This window comes from Littorina saxatilis, linkage group LG8 (genome assembly GCF_037325665.1).
Source record: "Littorina saxatilis isolate snail1 linkage group LG8, US_GU_Lsax_2.0, whole genome shotgun sequence".
Taxonomy (NCBI): domain Eukaryota; kingdom Metazoa; phylum Mollusca; class Gastropoda; order Littorinimorpha; family Littorinidae; genus Littorina; species Littorina saxatilis.
The window spans coordinates 12,469,763-12,493,828 of NC_090252.1; the positions used below are offsets into that span (position 1 = coordinate 12,469,763).

The 24,066-nt window shown below is 43.3% G+C and overlaps 1 protein-coding gene and 1 long non-coding RNA gene across 2 annotated transcripts in view; both read right to left on the minus strand.

Annotated features, from left to right (window-relative positions):
* Positions 1–24,066, minus strand: part of LOC138974006 (nucleolar and coiled-body phosphoprotein 1-like) — a 79,668-nt gene that overhangs the window by 38,952 nt on the left and 16,650 nt on the right. The window lies entirely within an intron of this gene.
* LOC138972816 (uncharacterized) lies at positions 122–23,995 on the minus strand. Its single transcript, XR_011457768.1, has 4 exons — positions 23,954–23,995; positions 19,851–19,950; positions 19,340–19,430; positions 122–2,661 (listed from the first exon to the last, which is right to left on the minus strand). It is a non-coding gene; the product is annotated as an uncharacterized lncRNA (long non-coding RNA).

The window sequence follows — 24,066 nt, forward strand, 5'->3', positions numbered from 1 at the left end:
ATTTTTTAACTTTGGAATTCTCATGCAATACATGTACAAGTTAATTGTAATGCATAGGAATAAATCTTAACACTCACACTACATACTCGCATCACATATATTACAGCACACATATGCACACTTTCAGTTTCAGAATTTATTCAATTACCTCTGTCAACTTCAGGAAACATTTTAAAATACCAGACTAGACACAATGACTTCATGCACAATGTCAATTTGTGTGGTTTTCATCAGAGGATTTTTTGTGCTATCCCATCAACCCCCCCCCCCCCAAAAAAAAAAACAAAAAAAAAAGCACTCTAGTGGGGCCTGCGGTAACAGTCACTGGCAAGAACATATTTTACATACAAAAAGAAACACAAAACAAACATACAATCATGATCACACAACGGCACAGATAATACAGCACGAGGTACCTGTGATGAAAAGACACCTGAACTAGCCCTAAATTGCAAGTGGCCTTTTACTTTTACAACAGGTAAATGTTTGTCAAGATCAAAGGGACTACAGAAATTGTCGTTTCATGGGGAGTGTCCATTCATCAGAGGGGCCTCACATTGCAGGTACCATGCAATGTACAGTAACCATAAGCATTTGCTCAACCACACACACACACACACACATTCATGTGAAAACAGCACCTTGAAGTAAAAACAGTGGATTCCCCTTTTGAAAATTTGAAGGGGGGGGGGGGGGGGGGGGGGGTCACAAAATGGGGGTTAATTTACAGAACAAGTCTATACGAAAACAAATTTTGAGATGACACGGGATTGTGAAGAAGTCCAAATCAGGTGGTCTTCAAAAAGGGGCGGTTCCAATGCAGTGGCCTTTTAAGAGGAAGCTGAGACAAAATGTCCAATACAGTGGAACCCCCCTTCTAAGACACCCATCTTAAAATGAAGCAAGTAAAAAATGGGGGTAATTTTACACAGGATATGATTATGAACAGAAAGTCTGAGAAAACAAGGTCTTGGGGGGTCTTAAAAAGGGAGTTCTACTGTACCATGACTTGTAGTAGTACAGTTACCACTCCGTGTAAGTATTATCACAGAATACCATGAAATTGTGCAATCTACACCACCCCAGTGTTCAATTAAAGTCACATTTCTCCTTGTGAAAACATCTCACAATCTCAGTCAAATCTAGCAAGGCTCACTTGTATTTGGTAAGAACATGTATACCTTGAATTTGTCACAGGCCAACATTCAAAATGCTGACTGCTTGTGCTTGCTAAAGCTAAAAGTCGCTTTTACAAAACTAAAGCTTTGCCATGTCTGAAAGTGAGACGGTGAGCCAAACATTTTTTATAAAAAGAAATGTGCCTTTAAAATGATGGTTCATTCTTGAAAAGTCATAAAAAAGTCAAATATGGGAATCATTACACAAGAATCACACTCATTTGATCTTTTTCTAAAGACTCTTCCACACATGATACATTGCAGTGTTTTAGTGATGTGCAGTTCCTAGGCCTCGGTCTGTCTTCTATCACGTACACATACAGTGGAACACCCCTTTTAAGACTCCCTCCCTTTTAATAATCTGTTTTCTGACTTTCTGTTCATAATCTCTGTAAAGTTACCCCCAGTTTAAGACTCCCTCCTTCTTAAGACCTCATTTTTTTTCCATTTTGGGGAGATCTTACAAGGTGGGTTCAACTCACTTTTGAATCCAGGTCTAACTGACATTTTCTTTTCTACATCACTGTGCCTGAACCTGAATTTGAATGGGTTGGGTCTACCAGAATAATGAATGATTTGCCAGCACTGAAAATAATATTTTGATTAAATTTTGAAGGATGTTGGCAACTGACAAACCGCGAACTGGTGAATTATCTCCCCTAGACAGTGCCTGGTAAATTGCACACCATCTTTAGCCCTGGATCATGATCACAGGCAATGTTGAATACATTTTGAGAGGCGTTGCCAACTGAAAAACCGCTAAGTTAAGAATTACCTCCCCTTGGCAGTGCCCAAGGACGTATCACCTTAACTTACAAAATAAGGTGAACTGATTTAAGTGATTCAAACTTCTAATTTTTGACAACAGAATGACAATACAAATATTGATTTTAAAACATGATACATAGAGTGGAGAAAGGAAAGAAGATCATGTTATCCATGGGGTGATTTGTCCATGATCCAAGCCTTCACACCCAGAAGTCTCTCTGATGTGTCACTTGTCCTGTGGATTACCAGGTCCACATGCAGGGAAGAATGTGAAAGATTACACCGAATAGCCTAGAATTTCATCACTGTTTCCTCACGCACAGTGTTAGGGTCAATGATAGCACAACACTTCAATCAGCATACCACAGTCCTCTCTAAATGATTCAGAAATGTCACCAGTTGTGTTTGAGAGTACACTATCCGACATGTTTGGAAACCAGAGAATGGCAATGTCCACAAGGATGGAGCCTCAGCTCCAGTAGAAAATGAAGACATTTCTGTAGCAGCTGCTGTCGTTACCACTTCAGTTGTGTTGTCAGTCCAGGATTATGCCCAGCTACTTGTAGTTGTACTTCTGAACCACGCAGGCTTGCCTGGCACTGATAAGCAGCGGGTCATGAGGGGTGGGTGGGGGGGTCGAGTGTCCTGCAATTTATTCCACCGCTGCTCTGTGCTTGCTGTCATCACTCGCCACCATGTCGTCATATCCTCAGATCTGTAACCAAGAGCAGACATGCATATATATAGCTGATAAAATTGTTTGCAAGTTCTACTTCTTTAATCTTGAAACTGAGTTTTGTCAGGCTTCTAGCCATTCAAACTGTTCAGCATGGGAAACCCTGAAAATGTGCAAAACGCGCCAACTGACTTAGTTTAATGGTCAGACACCACCGACTGTTCAGTATGGGAGACCCTACCAGGCACCCTGCACATTAGCTGGCTTAGCTTGATGGATTATGGAAGCACGCAAGCCACCCCACCACAACACGGTATCAGTTTCTGGGGGCAGTTACTTACCTCACATAAGTGACATGACTTTATTGTTCAAATTTATTGTCATAGTACAATTACACCACTTGACAATACCTGGAGACAACTTGACTATGATATTCAATTTTCGAACTTGTCGTTTCTTTCAAAGATCTTGGAAAGACTGGTCTTGCTGCAACTTAATGCCCACATCTCATCAAACAATCTTCTCAGCAGCTTCCAATCGGCTTATAGACCTGCCCACAGCACTGAAACTGCTTTGTTGAAAATTGTGAACGACCTTCTGATGGCTCTCAATAACGGTAAAGTGTCTGTTCTCACGCTTCTCGATTTGTCCGCTGCGTTCGACACCATTGACCACTCAATTATGACAGCCCGCCTTGAGGCAACTTTTGGCATCACAGGTTCTGCACTGTCCTGGTTTGAATCCTATCTCTCGGATAGGATTCAAACAGTCGTGGTAAACGGCATCAGTTCAGAATCCACAGTCCTTCAGTTCGGTGTTCCTCAGGGATCCGTGTTGGGTCCAGTTCTTTTTGTTTTGTACATGAACCCCCTCTTTAACCTCGTCAAACAGTATCCTATCGATCACCACGCCTTTGCAGACGACAACCAGTTGTACAAAGACAGTGAGATTGATCAAATTGATACCACTGTGAGTGAAATGGAAGACTGTGTTGTTGCTGTAAAGGCGTGGATGACGGCTAACAAACTACAGCTAAACGACTCGAAAACTGAATCCATGCTTGTCAGGTCCCAGTACAGATCTTTCCCTGAAAATTCTTTGCCTTCTAGCATTCATGTCGGCGATAGCGACGTCAACTTTGTCTCTTCTGTGACTAATCTTGGCGTTACCTTCGACCACTTCCTCAACCTTTCCCAGCACGTCCAAAACATCCGCACAATTGCGTACAGTAACTTAAGGAAAATCAGCTCTATCCGCCACTATCTTACCCCCCAAGCCGCTCAAACTCTAGCCTGTTCTCTAGTTCTATCCAGAATAGACTATTGCAACAGCCTGTTCTATGGCTGTGATCAAAAACTTGTCGAGTCACTCCAAAAGGTACAAAACTCTGCCGCCAAATTGATATACCGTTCTAAGAAGTTTGATCATGTCACACCACTTCTTCGTTCCCTTCATTGGCTTCCCGTGTCCGCTCGTATCAGATACAAGCTTGCTTGTATCTGTTTCTCTGCCAAATTTGAAGATGGCCCTAAATACCTCAAGGAACTGCTCGTCACATATGACAATCCCTCTGACTACAACCTCCGCTCACGCGCTGACAGTCGCAAACTGGAAACTCTCGAGCGAAGCTTGCCTTCTTTTGGAGATCGCTCGTTTGCTTCTGCGGCTGCCATTGTCTGGAATTCTCTCCCTTCCTCCGTTCGCCATTCTGCTTCTAAGGACTCTTTCCGCAGTTCCCTTAAAACGCACCTTTTTCGCGAATCCTTGTAAATTGTCCTTGCCATCTTTATAGACTGTTAGAGGTGATGTTAGATTCGTTGTTTGAGTGTGTCTTTTTTGTATAGTTGCTTCAGCTTTGATTGAGCCATAGGGTTGTGTATGAAATTTGCATTTAGTCTTTCTTTTTCTTGCTGAGTGTATGTACAGTCTAGAGAGGAGACGGACATGGTGTGAGCTTGTCCAGGGGGGGTATATGAACATCTCAGTGGCAGGGGGATGGAAGCACTTGCTAATGAGTGGGAGTGTGTATGCGCGTGGTGTGCACGAGGATGTATGCACGTGAGTGATATTTGTAAATGTGTATTATGATAATATCATCTTTGTATTTATATTATTGAAATTGTTATATCTCGATGTACAGCGCTAAGAGCATAGTTAAATTTGTGAAGCGGCGCTATATAAGCTATCTTTATTATTATTATTATTAATTAATCAATTTTAAAAACAAAGCAAACACCTTAAACTTATGCGAAATTGACAGTTATAATACTCACTAGCCTAAAATTACAATTACTAAACAGACCACTGATGAAGCAACAACATGAAGCAAAATGTATCAACATATTTTTTCCAAATCACACACTCAGCATACAGCAAAGCTAATTCGACGCTCCTTTTGTGTCCTGTGGGATCTGTACAGTTAGTCACTTGCAAGGACATGAACATTAATTTGAGTGTAATGATGAAAATACATCAAGCACAATGAACTATAAGCTCATCCAGGCATGTTGTGTGTTACTACTGTTACACCCCACAAACATCTGCAATACACTAATAAAGTTAGTGTACATTAAAGGAGACACGAAGCATAAAGTCAAGTAAACATGATGATCCTCCAGATTCAGGGAGACTGTTGAAGATGATATCAAGCACTGACCTGTGGAGAAAACTTTATTATGACATCCATTCAATCAATAAATAAACAACAAACTACAACCAGAAAAGGATAGAGCACTTAATTTAATTAAAAGCAAAAACAATGAGTCAAATGTGTTCTGCTACTGATTCTTTATTTCAATTGCATTAATTTAAAATAAAACATGACAAATCTTATGCTCCTGTACATAACTTCAGATTTAGCGCCAATTCAAGGCTCACGTATGTGAAACTATATGTTCAACACACACACATGAAGATGAGATTTTTTAACTTTGGAATTCTCATGTGTCACAGATTAGGAACTCCGATACAGAGCGAATGCAAGCGCCTGTACCTAGACTAACTTACTGTGACGTCTTTATTATGACGACATGCTTTCGACGCCATTGTTTTGACGTAAAGCAGACAGAAGCTGCGTCACGACAACAAGATCGTTGTTCTGCCGATGGGAAGCAGCGAGGTTGTGTCGTCTGTCTGCTGTGTTTTATGTATCGTGATTGTATCAAATAACCAAAGGGAAGTAATCGCTCAATGCATACGACATGTGTAATAGAGTAAGCGAGAGTTGTACGGGACCTTTTCTCCTGGCACCTGAGAGAATAACAAGCATTGAAATGAACAAGCGACTTTCATGTCCTGGAGCGGTTGATTCTGCGGCACCTGCGGGCTTTCACGGGTCACCTGTCTGACCCACTCCAGTTTGCTTACCAAGCCAACAGGTCCGTCGATGATGCCGTCGCCATGGGTCTTCATTTTGTCTTGCAGCACCTTGAGAACCCTCGCACCTACGCTAGAATGTTGTTCATTGATTATTCCTCCGCATTCAACACGATCATCCCTCACAAGCTCCTCCACAAACTGATTGGTCTCGATGTCCCTCTCTCTCTCTGCCACTGGCTTCTAGACTTCTTGCTTGACCGTCCTCAGGTCGTCCGACTCAACAACTCACTCTCTGCCTCACTCACTCTAAACACTGGTGCCCCGCAGGGTTGTGTTCTGTCCCCTCTACTCTTCACCCTTTTCACCAACGACTGCACCTCCGCTCACCCATCCACATACATAATCAAATTCTCAGACGACACCACCATTGAAGGCCTGATTTCTGACTCCAATGAGGACGCTTACCGGGGGGAGGTTCAAAGAGTGGTTGAGTGGTGCTCTGAAAATGATCTCGAGCTAAACGTTCTTAAAACAAAAGAAGTCGTTATCGACCCTCGACGAAAGAAAGACCCCATCTTGCCCCTTGAAATAAATGGGGAAGCTGTAGAACAGGTCTCTTCATTCAAATTTCTCGGCACACTGATCTCTGAAGACCTGAAATGGGACGGGAACACCACGTCCATCATTAAGAAGTGCCAGCAGCGGCTGCACTTCCTGAGACAGTTGCGCAAGTTCCGTATGTCACAGCAAATCATGGCGCAGTTCTATCGCGCAGTCGTTGAGAGCACCCTGTGTTTTTCTATCACGGTCTGGTATGGCAGCACCACTGAGAAAGAGAAACAGCTACTGGAGAGCATTGTGCGGACAGCCTCCAAAATCGCGGGCTGTGACTTCCCCTCCGTTGCCTCTATCTTTGAGTTGCGCTCAGGTCGAAAAGCAGGAAAGATTGTTCGCGACCCCTCCCACCTGGCAAACCACTTCTTCGAGCCTCTTCCATCTGGTAGGCGCTACAGAGCTTTGAAAGCCAGAACTAGTCGCTTTCGCTCTAGCTTCATCCCCCATGCTGTACTGACAACTCCTGTAGTGAAGACGTTGTAATATACTGTAGTTATAGGATTGGGGGGGGGGGTTCTTTTGTTACTTAGTCCTTTCACTGCATTCCATTACTGTTCTCATAACTTGTGATAGTGGGAATATGTGCAATGTGGAATGGTCCTTATTTTTTTTAGGTGCTGGAGTAGTTCTGTGATGGTAGTAGTTTTGTGCAATGCGACTCTAGGTTCAGGTGCTTGAGTAGATCTGTGATAGTCTGTTAATACTGTTGTTTTAAACTGTCTAACTGGCTAGATCATGATTATATAATTTTATGTGATGATCTGACTAAATGATAATAATTACGTGTACTACTTACTTTTAAATGGATTATAAATTTTAGGTATTGTTCTAGTATTCACTAATGTTGTATTGCTATTACTGGCACCCCTTTTAAACTGATATGGTTTTTACCTTTACAAGGCGACGATGTGAATTTGTGATGTAGATATGTGGCTGGTTATGTGTGAGAATGTAAATAATTGTGTGTGTGTGTGTGTGTGTGTGTGTGTGTGTGTGTGTGTGTGTGTGTGTGTGTGTGTGTGTGTGTGTGTGTGTGTGTGTGAGTTGTGTCTGTGTGTGCATGACAGTGTAATGTACGTATGTATGCATGCATGGTGATGCGTGTCTGCATATGTGTCTGGTTGGTTTTTATTTTATTTTTACCGTGCCGTGCCAAGATGAAATCCTTTTGCAAAATTGGTGAATAAATATCTTGTATCTTGTATCTTGTATCTTGTATCTTGTATCCTCAAAAAAGGATGATCACCGCAAGCTCATATGCTCATCATTCTCCAAGGCACTCCAACTAACACCTACGTACACAGTCATATACAAGAACCAGCTTTTATTCTCGACCGGACTTAGTCCTTAGATCAAGACTGGTTTAAACAGAACAAACACACAAACACACACATTGTTACAGGGTCGCCTCGAAAGTATCAATTAGAATGTCAAACAGAATGAGGCAGAGCGATGTTAAGATATCAAATAACCAAAGGGAAGTAATCGCTCAATGCATACGACATGTGTCGCTCTGCCTCATTCTGTTTGACATTCTAATTGATACTTTCGAGGCGACCCTGTAACAATGTGTGTGTTTGTGTGTTTGTTCTGTTTAAACCAGTCTTGATCTAAGGACTAAGTCCGGTCGAGAATAAAAGCTGGTTCTTGTATATGACTGTGTACGTAGGTGTTAGTTGGAGTGCCTTGGAGAATGATGAGCATATGAGCTTGCGGTGATCATCCTTTTTGACTCACATGCGAAGCAAAAGTGAGTCTATGTACTCACCCGAGTCGTCCGTCCGTCCGTCCGTCCGTCCGTCCGTCCGTCCGTCCGTCCGTCCGTCCGGACGTCCGGACGTCCGTCCGGAAAACTTTAACGTTGGATATTTCTTGGACACTATTCAGTCTATCTGTACCAAATTTGGCAAGATGGTGTATGATGACAAGGCCCAAAAAAACATACATAGCATCTTGACCTTGCTTCAAGGTCAAGGTCGCAGGGGCCATTAATGTTGTCTAAAAAACAGCTATTTTTCACATTTTTCCCATTTTCTCTGAAGTTTTTGAGATTGAATACCTCACCTATATATGATATATAGGGAAAAGTAAGCCCCATCTTTTGATACCAGTTTGGTTTACCTTGCTTCAAGGTCAAGGTCACAGGAGCTCTTCAAAGTTGGATTGTATACATATTTTGAAGTGACCTTGACCCTGAACTATGGAAGATAACTGTTTCAAACTTAAAAATTATGTGGGGCACATGTTATGCTTTCGTCATGAGACACATTTGGTCACATATGATCAAGGTCAAGGTCACTTTGACCCTTATGAAATGTGACCAAAATAAGGTAGTGAACCACTAAAAGTGACCATATCTCATGGTAGAAAGAGCCAATAAGCACCATTGTACTTCCTATGTCTTGAATTAACAGCTTTGTGTTGCATGACCTTGGATGACCTTGATCTTGGGTCAAGGTCACATGTATTTTGGTAGGAAAAATGTGTAAAGCAGTTCTTAGTGTATGATGTCATTGCTAGGTTTAGTTATTTGTAAAGGTCAAGGTCAAGCATGTGAGTCGTACGGGCTTTGCCCTTCTTGTTTGAGGATGAAAGTCGCTTGTTCATTTCAATGCTTGTTATTCTCTCAGGTGCCAGGAGAAAAGGTTCCGTACAACTCTCGCTTACTCTATTACACATGTCGTATGCATTGAGCGATTACTTCCCTTTGGTTATTTGATATCTTAACATCGCTCTGCCTCATTCTGTTTGACATTCTATCGTGATTGTATTTTTACGAACCAGTATGCACATGCCATCTTGTTCGGACCTTCATACGTAGTTGTGTGAGTATCAAGATATAATTCGCAGCCTGATCGACAGGGAAACGCTAATTGGTCTGAGAGAACGAATGGAAGACGGTTGGCATGCATGCGAACGTGCGTGAAACTGAAAGAATTTTGACTGTCTATTATTCATAAAGAAATGTTCGGAAATAAGTTGCTTGTCAAATCATAATTAAAAATGTTTAATTGATTAATATTGGACGAACATTGTGAACGAACAGACGGCACTGGACATACGTAACCTGACCGTAGAATTACTCTGTTGAACAGAGAATTAGCAAATCTGTATATGGTTTTTTCAGACGTTTCGGGGAAGTTTCGAGGAAGCTTCGTTGCAGTTTCGGGGAAGTTTCGAGGAAGCTTCGTTGCAGTTTCGGGGAAGTTTCGGGAAAGTTTCGGGGAAGCTTCGTAGCAGTTTCGGAGAAGTTTCGTAGCAGCGTCGTAGCAGTTTCAGGAAAGTTCGGGAAAGCTTCGGGAACAGTTCCAGGGAAGTTACGGAAAAGTTTTTCGTGGTAACGCCATGGACTTCATTGTGAATCGTCCACGCTCTGAGTCTGCTATGGAATCATTCCATACCTGTATTTCTCCAGTGTTCTAGTTCTACCTGGAACGACTTCACGTCCCTAGTTTTTCGTGTTATAAACTATCACTGGGTAACCTGAAAACCGACTACACGACCGAAGTGAATCGAGGACTTGCAGCAAGTAAACAGCACACTGAATCATTCCATCATTTGTAGTTCTCCGGTATTCTACCTAGAACGATTTCACGTTCCTAGTTTCCGTGTTAACTATCACTGGGTAACCTGAGGACCGAGTACACGACGGAAGTGATTCCGGGACATTGCTGAACGATCCTAACCTTAAATAGACTGTGTTGTCCAAACGGAACTTTAAAGCTAAGTATCACTATTTTGTGTGTGTATATATATATATATATGTGTAATAGTCCAGAGTAATGTCTGTCTGTTCGTATTATTTGTAATTAAAGTTATTGTAAAATTAAAGGTAAAGTGGTGTCAATTTTTTTTGTTGAAAAAAATAATGTGTTAAGAGAGTGCATGGTGAGATGTAAATATCCTATGTACCCTGACACGCGATATCATGCAATACATGTACAAGTAAATTGTAATGCATAGGAATAAATCTTAACACACACACTCACACTACATACTCGCATCACATATATTACAGCACACATATAGTGTTCTGCTACTGATTCTTTATTTCAATTGCATTAATTTAAAAAAACATGACAAATCTTATGCTCCTCTACATAACTTCAGATTTAGCGCCAATTAAAACACCAGACACAGAATCTAATTAACGCATCCACACCTAGTTGTGTCACTGTCATGGCTTGCATATCAAATTTTGCAACAAACAGAATATTGTTAAGTGCATTTCAAATACAAAGACAACAACACAACAAACTCGCAATCTCTCAAAAATTCCATTTACACTGAAATTGACACCCAGCAGGGTTTGTGGTCCGAGTACCAGGATTCAAGTACACCTCCCAGTATTGCAGACTCAGGGAGATTGGTGAAGATCAGATCCAACACTGAGCCATAGTCTGTTGTGGGTTCAGTAATGAGCTGACGCAGACTGAATTCCTGACACAGCTGTTCGAGTGGTTTTGACAGTCTGTCAGAGGCATCACTGTTGAAGTCTCCTCCCATCACAACATAGGGGTGACTTGCTAATACCCTGTGAAGAATGGTCTCAAGTTCAGTACGCAGTGCGCTGGTTTTCACACCCGGAGGACAGTACACTCCCACTACACTCAGCCCTGCAATTCTGCTGCTGGCGTCAAGCACTGTAACTTCTATGCTGTGATTGCAACTTCGGCTTGTAGCTGTGTTGGAGGTAGACAGCAGACTGTCATCACGGATGTACACTATTGTGCCAGCATGTGGACGGTGAGTTTTGGTTGGAGCAGGGTTTCTCTCAAGAACTTTGAATTCAGGGAGACTGTAGTGCTGTGGTTCATCTTGTTCTTGTTCCCAGCTTTCAAATATGAATAACATTTCAGCTCGTAACAGATTTCTTTCAAGGCGGAGATCTCCAATGTGCTTGTGAAGAGAGCGACTGTTGTGAAAACCTATGAGAAATCCAATGCTGGCAATCTGCTGTAGGTCGCTCATACACCACCCAATGGGCTTCTTCCGCAATCGTTCCATCTCGGTCTTGACATCAGGTGACACTCTGATCTTGTTTGGGTCAAAATCAAGAAGATGGAGGCCGCCCAAAGTTTTGGCTCTGCTGAGTGCCACATACACTAGATGGTGTTGTACCATACCCTGGAAAGACACCGCAACTTGCTCAAGAGTTGAACCCTGTGACTTGTGTACTGTGATTGCAGAGCAAGCTGTCAACGGAAACTGTTTACGAAGCACTGCAACATTTTCTCGTTTTCCAACACGAAACTGTTTGACGGCATGAAAGATGGGAGTCCATGTGGAGCTGATGGCTGGTGTGTAGAGTTGTTTGTTTCGGTGGCGGGTCTTTTCACCAACACTCTCTTCATCAAATTCTATCCATACAACCGACACATGTTCTGGCTTCTCACTGCCTTTGTGTCCAACCTGTCGTAAGGTGCCAGAAGCTCCATTCGTCAGACCATCGCTGATGTCAACATTGTGCACCAACATGAATCTACCGCCCACTTTGAGAGTCAAGTGTGTTGGAAGACTCTGCGTCTGTTGCACTGTCATATCACGAGCTTTGTGAAGTATCTCGGTTTTCAGTGCAACACTGATGTCACCCATCACACTGTCCTTGGCTTCCAGCAAAATCTCCGAAGACTGGAGAAGGGCAAGACTTTTGGTGTTTTGCTCAGTGACGAGACGACGGCTGGTGAACAGGTGAAGCATGTTGTCCGGGATACTGGATTTGACAACACGGGACTTGATGAGGCTTGCATCTTCTTTGGTGTGGCATCCCTCCCTGATCCTGTTTAGAGCTTCAGCAAAGGTTCTGTCATCTTTCTGCCGCATCACCTGGGTCAACTCGAACATCTGGAACAGCTCCTGCCAGACAATTGGTGCTAGTGCTTCGTACGGTCCACGACTTGGCTGAAATACCCAGCGATCCATGACTGGTCTCAGCTGGAATAGATCACCAACAGCAAGGACACTTACACCACCAAACGGCTTGCTGCAACCCATCACTTGTTGCAGACGCTGACTGACAAAACCCATCATGTTGGCACCAACCATGGAAATTTCATCAATGATCACCAATCGCAATTCTGCTAGAGTTGACCGAAGTGTGTTCAAGCGACTGGCGTCAAGTTTCACGTAATCACTGAGACTCTGGTTTGCAGGGAGGCAGAAGGCTTTGTGTAGTGTCACACCTCTGATATTATAGGCAGCCTTGCCTGTTGGAGCGGCAAGAAGTACCCGAAGGCAATCTGGATTGTCCCCAGGGCGACTGCTTCGGTAACGGACTAGGGCATGGTAAATGGCCAGGACACAGCGACTCTTCCCCACACCTGCACCTCCAGAGAGAAAACAGTGGAAGGGTTCGCATGCAGATAGACTGCCACTACACTTTGTCTTCATCCAGTGCAGTATGTGATAGAAGAACGTTTGCTGACTGCAATTCAATGATCTTACCATTGCATCAAATTCTTCATTTGGTATCCTGTTCACTATACGGTCGTGAGTTATGTCGGATGTAGCATGACAACCCAGGTCAAGACCAATGTCATACTGTCGGTGCTGTTCAGAGTCTGGTTGGAACGCTGCATTGATGGTACTCTCTGTGTTGTATTTCTCGTGGCGGCTCTCCATGTCTTGTGCTTGTGGAGCCACCCCATCCCATGCTTCCTCATCAATGCCATCCTTCTGCACCTGTTCCACAGCCTGGTCCACAGCAGTAGCATTGGTTTCAAACTTGCTGCTGACTTCGAACACTGTTTCTTTCATCTGTTCAAATCTCTCATGGTATGTCCCACACCCACCAATGATATCCTTGTCCTCGTTTCGCCATGGGATGTACAACATCAGCTTCTCTCTGTAGTGGTTTTCTGAGTCAGACTCCAGAGAAAATCGAACACAGCGCAGAACTTTTGGTTTTCTCCGGTGGTGCAAGACTTTGCCATCAGGAAGTTTGTACAGGTGACCAGAAGAGGAGTCATTGTTCCAGATGTTGTCGGTTGCATCCTCCTCATATTCACCTTCAGGGAGGAAATCCTGTTCCTTCTTCTTGGTGTTCTTACCTGTTCTGCTGCTTGATCCTGCCTTTCTCACGTCGTACGAAGTAGCAAAGTCTGCAAGACAGATGTTTTCCGACTCCTTTGGTCTTTCAGAGTACCTGTCGATCAGGCTTGTGAGAGTCACATCTGTGTCCTCATCTTTCATTGCTTCAAGCATGGTGGAATTCTTGAGCAGACCAACTCGCTGGCAGGGGGGTGATGTGTTGACAAAAATCACATCCCTTGTGCATCGGGTCAAAGGCAGCTGCATCAGGAGGTAGACAGCTTCCTGGGCAGACACTTCGCAGTGGTTCAAAAACTTGTTCGCAATGTGTCTGACTTTTTGTTTGACACTGTGGTTGCCACGTTTTGCCTCATCATCAGCGTGTTTTAGAAGATCGCTCATGCCACGCTGGCTCTTGCTGATGTACGTCACAATATACATTCCACAGGCATACTCATCCAGGACAAATTGCACATCTGTGTTGGCCATCCACACCTGAGCGAGAATATCATTTCTGCTGTTCATGCGTGTCGCTGATGGTTCGCGTTGCAAAAAGATCTTGGTGCTGTCAAGGTCAGAACGAAGTGCAAGGATGTACTGATTCTCATCAATGCCGACTCGCGCCAGAAATTCTTCAAAAGAAATGTTCTCACCCAGTTTCAAGTGGCTAAGTTCTCTTTTGATGGTTCTCAAGTTTTCTGTGATGCCAGAATTCTCCTTTGCTTCAGACTGAGTCAGTGGACGGAGCATCATAGTTTTTGACATGGGAGGAAGAGGAAAACCAAACCTGCACACGTGTTTTCCACCTTTCTTGCATGACTTGGAATGCTTGTGTTCATGCAGGCTCGAAACGTTCTTCAACTCACCCTCTTCATGCCTCTGACATGTCAAGTGTTTATCAAGAAATGCCACCACATCTTCGTCAGAGTCTGTATCAGCCTTTGGTGCATCTTCAACCCAGATCATACAGTGAATGTGAGGGGACCCCCGCTGCTGAAATTCTACACTGAAAAAGTGGTCCGTCACTTTTCCAAGAGGCTGCAGATCACTCAGGATGACTTTTCTGAACAAGACCTGAACTCTGTAGTCAAAGTGACGAGCGCAAGTCACAGGATCTTTTTGTATAAGCTGCGACTTCTCCTGCCAGGTCAGGTTCTCAACGTCATCATCAGTGGGGTCTACACTGTGCTCCATGCGGTAGAGGACACGGAGAAGATCAAGCCACCTTGTTTCAGCAGCAGAAAATGTAGCAAAGAAAGTTGGTCTACCAAGCTGCCTAATCATAGCAAAGAGATCCTTCTGTTTCGCTTGCCAGTACGGGGGAGAGGATCGCAGTGTTTTGAGGACACGATACCCTTGATCCTGGCGCAGAAGATCTTCAATGGCACCATCTTTCCTCAATTGCCCTGAAGTATGCCCTGTCTTTGCTCCTTTCACTTTCCGAAGTGCTGTTGTGGCTAAATCTCGAATCTGTAACATCTGTAGTTTCTTCAACTTGAAAAAGATGTTTGCAATGGAGTGGGCAGCACGCCGGTCAGCACTTCTTAGCTCAGCCTTGCAGATCTTACTGTAGGTGAGGGGCTTCATTCGATCACTGTTATCAACACGTCGTTGGCCGCAAAATATGGTTGGAAAGGATTTCTCCTCACAATCTTTGTCCATGAACAGACCAAGTGGATGTTTACCCTCACCTGGTGCTATGTTCAGTGCTGCCTGGCCATCGCTTGTAAAGTCGTTGGGGTGCAGAAGGGTGTCACGACATCCACCTCCCAGTTCTGCCTCTTGACTGGTTTCTACCCATTCTTTGTCTTCATCATCTTCCCCGGTGTCATCTTTGTCATTAGCAGGTATGTTTTCCTCCGGCCACTCCTGAAACAAATCTGCATACTCTTCTTGCAGATTGCCATCTTGGTCTTGTTCTGGTTTGTTGTCTTTCACTGTGCCAGAAGCTTGATCAGTTACCAAGTGCTCAGGGCCTTGTGGCAGTACATTAGAACATTGCTTCACAGCATCACATTCAGGTTGTTTGCCTCCGTCACATGAGTGTGCATGGTTGGTCTTCTCACTTTGGATACAACTGTCATCATCTGCACTGTTGATTCTGAACTCAACCGACTCTGCTCCCTCCCACTCTGGTTTGAACCAAGAAGGATCGAGCTTAATACCCTCTTCCCTGAACAGGACACTGTTCCCAATCAACCACTCCGCAGCAGCAAAGATCTTCCCAGGCCTCACATTTTCAAAGTGGTAGGAGGACTTGTAGCGCAAGCGTCTCTTCAACTTCAAGGCAATTGTCTCCGTCTCTTGGAATCGCCTGGGTAATGAAGTCACCATAGCTGGCACATCCACTGGTACATTCACTACATTTCCCCTGATACCAAACTGATGGTCGCAGCCAAGCTCTCGCATCTGCATGAAGGAAATTCGTGGTGATATACACCGTTCCTCCAGGGTTGCGAGACCTTCAAGCGTAGACGGAATAGCCGGGAATGCAAGACCATTTCTCACAGCTAAATTGGGCAGCACAGATTTCCTCAAACTGGAGAGACATGTGGAACATATCCACTCAGTGTCTTGGAAGATTTTTGTTCCTAACAGAACCTGCTCTATAATGGAAGACTTAACACCCTTGTTCTGGAGAGATGCAGCAGAGGGAGCAACACTCACTGAGTGTTTGTAGAAGAGACCATTACAGCATGTACATGTATATGAATGAAGGTCCGTGACTAACATTGGACTGAAAGACCTTCTTGATGTCATCGACCGTCAAGCAACTGCTTTTTGTGGTCAGTTTGTCCCTTGCTGCTCGCACCTTAGCTTGATAAGCTTCTCTGTATGAAGGACAACGCCTTCTCTTCACTTTCCTCAATCTGTCACTCTCCGATTCCTTTCGCCTATAGTTTCTATTCTGTCTTTGTTCTGCTTTCCTTTGCCTGTCTTTTATGGCCTCTTTCTCTCTGTACTCTTCACTACCTCTCTTTGTTGCCATTCTCTGTCTCGTTCTACCTGCTTCTTTCTGACTGTAATCCCTATTGGCTCTCTTTGTTGCCATTTTCTGTCTGTTTCTACCTGCTTCTTTCTGACTGTAATCCCTATTGGCTCTCTTTGTTGCCATTTTCTGTCTGGTTCTACCTGCTTCTTTCTGACTGTAATCCCTATTGGCTCTCTTTGTTGCCATTCTCTGTCTGGTTCTACCTGCTTCTTTCTGACTGTAATCCCTATTGGCTCTCTTTGTTGCCATTTTCTGTCTGTTTCTACCTGCTTCTTTCTGACTGTAATCCCTATTGGCTCTCTTTGTTGCCATTTTCTGTCTGTTTCTACCTGCTTCTTTCTGACTGTAATCCCTATTGGCTCTCTTTGTTGTCATTCTCTGTCTGTTTCTACCTGCTTCTTTCTGACTGTAATCCCTATTGGCTCTCTTTGTTGCCATTTTCCGTCTGTTTCTACCTGCTTCTTTCTGGCTATATTCTTCAGTGGCTCTCTGTTTAGCCATTCTAAGTCTGTTTCTTTCTGCTTCTTGCTCTCTGAACTCTCCACTGCATCTTCTCTTTGCAATTCTTGCTTTGCCTAGGTGTGCTTCCTTGTGCCTATATGCCTGACTAAGTCTCCTCTCACCTTTTCTCTGCCTATTTTCAGCTGACTCTTTCTGCTTGTACTCTTGGTTTTGACGCAGTTTGTGCATTGTATTTCTGCGGTTCACAAGTGTCACGGTTGTATGAGATACGAGTGGCCTCTCAGCACCTTCACACTCTGCTGCTGCAAGCACAGGTACATGAACTTGTTGATGTTGGCATGACAGCACTGGTCCATCAGATGGAAGATGGACGTCAGTCACAATTTCATAATGGTTATTGTTGGGGTGGTTGATGAAAATGTACCGTGAACTCACATGGGTCAGTGGAGCAAGCAATCTTGGATCATGTGTGTGCCAGGCACTCTGCCCGACTACATTGCGATAAACACAGATTCTGGTGTTGAGCATGAGGGCAGTACTGTAAATCTCCACTTCTGTTGCCCACGTCCCTGAATTCCGCATGCCCGACCTGGTCAGATAGGACGCGGCTGTCAGCCCTTGTTGTTGCAGGAGAACATGCTCAATTCGATTTGTGTGTGCAGACTGTGTCATGAAATGGCAGACTGCAGCTCGAAGTTGGAGATGGTACTCTTCACACCCAGTCACTGCAAAGCTCAGGCAGCGGAAAAAACAATTACCATCTCCACCAACCCTTTTAAAATGTTTGGGTGCTCCAGCCGGAAGCAGATGATCTGATGAAGGCATTGCAAGCTTCAAAGGCAAAGTGAACGTGCGACATTTGTCTAACTGCCAATGGCAGTGTACAGGTTTGAATGTGATACCATGTTGCTCAATAGCTTTAACCTGAATATCCTGTGAATCTGAACAATTGTGTGACTGAAGGCGCTGGAATGATGAAAACACTCTGCCACAAGAAGTACACTTGGAGCATTTATGTTTCAATAGCCTAATACGGCTACTGAACATTTTCTGGCAGTCTACACACTGCACAACTGAGTCCATTCTGAGCAAAAATATTCCAAGTTCTACAATCGCAGAACAATCGGGCAGCACCCCTAGGCCTGGAAACTACTTTCAAAACGGAGACGGAAAATATTTCAAGTTCTAAAATCGCAGAAAAATCGGGCAGCACCCCTAGGCCTGGAAACTACTTTCAAAACGGAGACGGAAAATATTTCAAGTTCTAAAATCGCAGAACAATCGGGCAGCACCCCTAGGCCTGGAAACTACTTTCAAAACGGAGACGGAAAATATTTCAAGTTCTAAAATCGCAGAACAATCGGGCAGCACCCCTAGGCCTGGAAACTACTTTCAAAACGGAGACGGAAAATATTCCAAGTTCTAAAATCGCAGAACAATCGGGCAGCACACCTAGGCCTGGAAACTACTTTCAAAACGGAGACGGAAAATATTTCAAGTTCTAAAATCGCAGAACAATCGGCAGGATTCTACTTTCACGATGAAAAATATTTCAAGGTTTAAAATCGCAGAAAAATCGGGCAGCACCCCTTGCCTGGAAACTACTTTCAGAACAGACGGAAAATAAAATATTTCAAGGTCTAAAATCGCAGAAAAATCGGGCAGCACCTCTAGGCCTGGAAACTACTTTCAAAACGGAGACGGAAAATATTTCAAGTTCTAAAATCGCAGAACAATCGGGCAGCACCCCTAGGCCTGGAAACTACTTTCAAAACGGAGACTGAAAATATTTCAAGTTCTAAAATCGCAGAACAATCGGGCAGCACCCCTAGGCCTGGAAACTACTTTCAAAACGGAGACGAAAAATATTTCAAGTTCTAAAATCGCAGAACAATCGGGCAGCACCCCTGAGCCTGGAAACTACTTTGAAAACGGAGACGGAAAATATTTCAAGTTCTAAAATCGCAGAACAATCGGCAGGATTCTACTTTCACGATGAAAAATATTTCAAGTTCTAAAATCGCAGAAAAATCGGGCAGCACCCCTTGGCCTGTAAACTACTTTTAGAACAGAGACTAAAAATAATTCAAGTTCTTAAATCGCAGAATAATCGGGCAGGACCCTAAGGCCTTGAAATTACTTCCAGAACAGAGACGAAAAATTATTTCAGTTCTAAAATCGCAGACAAATCGGGCATCATGACTCTTAGGCCTGGAAATTGTTTTCAAAACCTAGACAAATTTTTTTTAATGTTGTATGAAAACTTAGAATATAAGTAATAGTATAAAGTTGGGTACTCACAAAGATGTTGCTCGTGACGAAATAAAAAAATAGGCTGAAGATCAGGCTGAGGATTGTCCAGGTGGAAGAAATCAAAGAGTGTGATGCTGCGCTGAAAATAAAAATGTAATTGTACTTTAAACTTGGCGCAGGAGATGACTGTCCTTTTGTCTAATTGACGTTTAAGAAAAACAATGATTTATATCATTATTTACAATATCATTAGTTATCGTTAGATTTGACTGTGAAATTACTTTCAGAACTGAGACAGAAAATATTTCAAGTTCTAAAATTGCAGAACAATTGGCTGGGACTCCTGCCTGAAAACTACTTTCAGAACCGAGACAAAAAATATTTGAGATTTCTAAAATCGCAGAAAAATCTGGCAGCACCACTAGGTCTGGAAACTACTTTCAGAACCGAGAAAAAAAATATTTCAAGTTCTAAAATCGAAGAAAAATTGGACAGGACTCAAAACATCTTTTAATGATGTATAGAAAGTTAGAATATTATTAATAGTATGGTTACTCACAAAGATGTTGCTCGTGCGAAAATCCAAAAATATGATCAAGACCAAACTGTCAGGCTCATGATTGTCCAGTTGGAAGAAATCCTAAGAGCGTGATGCTGCGCTGAAAATGAAAATGTAATTGTACTTTAAACTTGGTCAGGTTTGTCTGAGCGCAGGAGATGACTGTCTTGTCTGAAATCGCATGATGTTAAAGGCATATGTACGCGCTCCCGTGTTTACAAAGTGTAGTTTGCCCATAATCGATGTCAAACGCACCATAAGACCATATAATGACGATATGTCACCATGCGCGGACCATAATACATGTATGCATTACAGCTTGTTCTAGCCTCTGAAAAAGTGAGGATGTCAACAAAGCCGCGGTGTTAGCTCCCTTGCATCAACGTTACATGTGTTGCCAAATCTATAAATAGGACGATCCAGATCAAAATGAAAATTAACATATCTCAACATTGAAGGGGTCCTAGACCACAATATTTTGCAGGGAACTTAATTTAGCATGTCCCCAGCTGTTGGTAAAGCAATTAGCGTGTATAGTCATCGAGTACATATGCCTTTAAGCAAAAACTGACAATGCAGTAATGCACTGAAGTCGCGTAAAGCAATATAAAAACAGTCATGATAGTTGATTAGTCAACTAGTGCAAATTGTTTATGACTTTCAGGGCTGCATAAGTACATTGCCAAGCACTACAAACCGTCCTAACCTTAAAATGCAGTATCAAAAGTATGGAAGCAAAGTCTTATCTGACCAATGCATGTAGTAAACATTTAATCCCAGCGAAGCTGGAGGTATCCCGTGAACGCTATACTGTAATCGATTTGAGAAATGTGCATACCGAATAATACATGATAAAGAAGGATTCTTTGTGCCCGAAAATGGGCCACAGTTGGAGATGGAAGTTCACCAAAAATTGGGACCATACTAACAAAAATACGGTGGGTAAAATTGGCGCCCCCATTTTTTGAGCAAACGCCACCCAAGGCCGCTTTGGACGGGTAGAAATTCCGTAGTTTCCAAGTCTATGGATAAAGCTCGCGTAAGAAGAATACGTCATGGTCGAAAGTCTTTGACGTCAATTAATGCATCATGCCGTCATGCCTCCCTGTAGTCTTTCTCTCTCGCGCGGTGTGTGTGTTTGTGTTCATTTTGTGCACATGTGTTAGTGTTACTGTTTGTGTGTGTGGTGTGTGTGTGTGTATTTGTGTGTGCGCACGCGTGCATAAGTCTGTACTCGTGTGTGTGTGAGTGTGTGTGTGGTGTGTGTGTGTGTATTTGTGTGTGTGTGTGTGTGAGTGTGTGTGTGGTGTGTGTGTGTGTGTATTTGTGTGTGCGCACGCGTGCATGAGTCTGTACTCGTGTGTGTGTGAGTGTGTGTGTGGTGTGTGTGTGTGTGTATTTGTGTGTGTGTGTGTGTGCGCACGCGTGCATGAGTCTGTACTCGTGTGTGTGTGTGAGTGTGTGTGTGTGTGTATTTGTGTGTGTGTGCACGCGTGCATGAGTCTGTACTCGTGTGTGTGTGAGTGTGTGTGGGGTGTGTGTGTGTGTGTGTATTTGTGTGTGTGTGTGTGCGCGCACGCATGCATGAGTATGTACTCGTGTGTGTGTGTGTGTGGTGTGTGTGTGTGTGTGCATACGTGTATGTGTGAGCGTGTATGTGTGTTTGTTTGTAAAGGTGTGTATGTCTGTCTGATGTCCATATGTGCGTATGGGTGTGTGTTTTGTGTGTATGAAGTTTTTGTGAGAGAGTGAGTGCGTGTGAGTGAGTGTGTGTATGTGTGCGTGTGTGACTTGGGGTGTGTGTTTGTGTGTGTGTGTGTGTGTGTGTGTGTGTGTGTGTGTGTGTGTTTGAGAGAGAGAGAGAGAGAGAGAGAGAGAGAGAGAGAGAGAGAGAGAGAGAGAAAGACGGACGATTGGTCTTTCGCTGGGGGTATGCAGTGCCTTGGCAATGCACATCTACTTAATTTATTAACTTGATAATTAAGTAGAAGCGCATTGCCAAGGCACTGCATACCCCCAGCAAAGAACAAATCGCCTCTCTCTCTCTCACAAACACGCACACTCACAGACACTGAGACACCACACACACAGGCGTGCTCTGAAACCACGTCACACACACACTCACTCACTCACACACACACATCATCCATGCTCACAATGTATTATTTATAAGCGAGGGTTCTGCAAAAAATCAGTATGACAATGTGGCCTTTCTTTACACAAACAAGAAGGGCAAAGCCCATACGACTCACATGCTTTACACATTTTTCCTACCAAAATACATGTGACCTTGACCAGGTCATCCAAGGTCATGCAACACAAAGCTGTTAATTCAAGACATAGGAAGTACAATGGTGCTTATTGGCTCTTTCTACCATGAGATATGGTCACTTTTAGTGGTTCACTACCTTATTTTGGTCACATTTCATAAGGGTCAAAGTGACCTTGACCTTGATCATATGTGACCGAATGTGTCTCATGATGAAAGCATAACATGTGCCCCACCTAATTTTTAAGTTTGAAACAGTTATCTTCCATAGTTCAGGGTCAAGGTCACTTCAAAATATGTATACAATCCAACTTTGAAGAGCTCCTGTGACCTTGACCTTGAAGCAAGGTAAACCAAACTGGTATCAAAAGATGGGGCTTACTTTGCCCTATATATCATATATAGGTGAGGTATTGAATCTCAAAAACTTCAGAGAAAATGGGAAAAATATGAAAAATAGCTGTTTTTTAGGCAACATTTATGGCCCCTGCGACCTTGACCTTGAAGCAAGGTCAAGATGCTATGTATGTTTTTTGGGGCCTTATCATCATACACCATCTTGCCAAATTTGGTACTGATAGACTGAATAGTGTCCAAGAAATATCCAACGTTAAAGTTTTCCGGACGGACGGACGGACGTCCGGACGTCCGGACGGACGGACGGACGGACGGACGGACGACTCGGGTGAGTACATAGACTCACTTTTGCTTCGCATGTGAGTCAAAAATGACACTTCGGATCAGTGTAACACATGTAAGTTTAAATGATTTTGACTCGGTCTTCATCGTGGATTGACGCCCACCAAAGCCTAATTGAATCCCTCCGTCGCTTCGCTCCGTCGAGCTTCAATTAGCTTTGGTCGGGCGTCAATCCACGATGAAGATTGAGTCAAAATCAAGCGTAACATGTATGTTTAGATGATTTTGACTCGATCTTCATTGTGTTTTGACGACAGACCAAAGCTAATTGAAGCTCTCCATCGCTTCGCTCCATCGAGCTTCATCAATTAGCTAAGTATTAGGTAAATAAAGCATAGTTCTATCCGATACAGCAAAAACGTGGAATTTCAACCACATAATCATTGACCCTCACCACCTGATACTGTTCACCTTCAGGGTCTAGCATTGGAAAAAGAGATTTCAGCTTACAAACTATGCGATGGAATTTGAAGATGTTTTGTGATAACAGGTCACAATATTTTCCTGTCGAGCCGCAAATTTGGAAGGGGAAGTCTAGTCAGTTTTAACAATGAAGATCGAGTCAAAATCATCTAAACATACATGTTACGCTTGATTTTGACTCAATCTTCATCGTGGATTGACGCCCGACCAAAGCTAATTGAAGCTCTCCATCGCTTCGCTCCATCGAGCTTCATCAATTAGCTAAGTATTAGGTAAATAAAGTATAGTTCTATCCGATACAGCAAAAACGTGGAATTTCAACCACATAGGCTAATCATTGACCCTCACCACCTTATACTGTTCACCTTCAGGGTCTAGCATTGGAAAAAGAGATTTCAGCTTACAAACTATGCGATGGAATTTGAAGATGTTTTGTGATAACAGGTCACAATATTTTCCTGTCGCCGCAAATTTGGAAGGGGAAGTCTAGTCAGTTTTAACCCTAAAGTGGTGGCAGTCACGCGCTTGGCGCCGAACTGAACAGTATCGAATTTTCCTACAAAAGTACAAGGGTGTCACCCTTCTGTATCTCCTGTATACAGAGAAAACGGTTACAGGAGCTCCACTACATGATCTCCACCTTAACTGGGAATCCCCCCACACACACACACTTTTGAAGTGGTTGACATGATAACAAATACTGTGTACTCACAAAAATCGAAGAGCGAAACAGAACCCGCCTGTGGTCATGGACAAAACGCAAGCTATCCCACAATTCCAGAAAAACGGTTTGACTAATCATAAGCTGACTGCGCGCCGTAATGA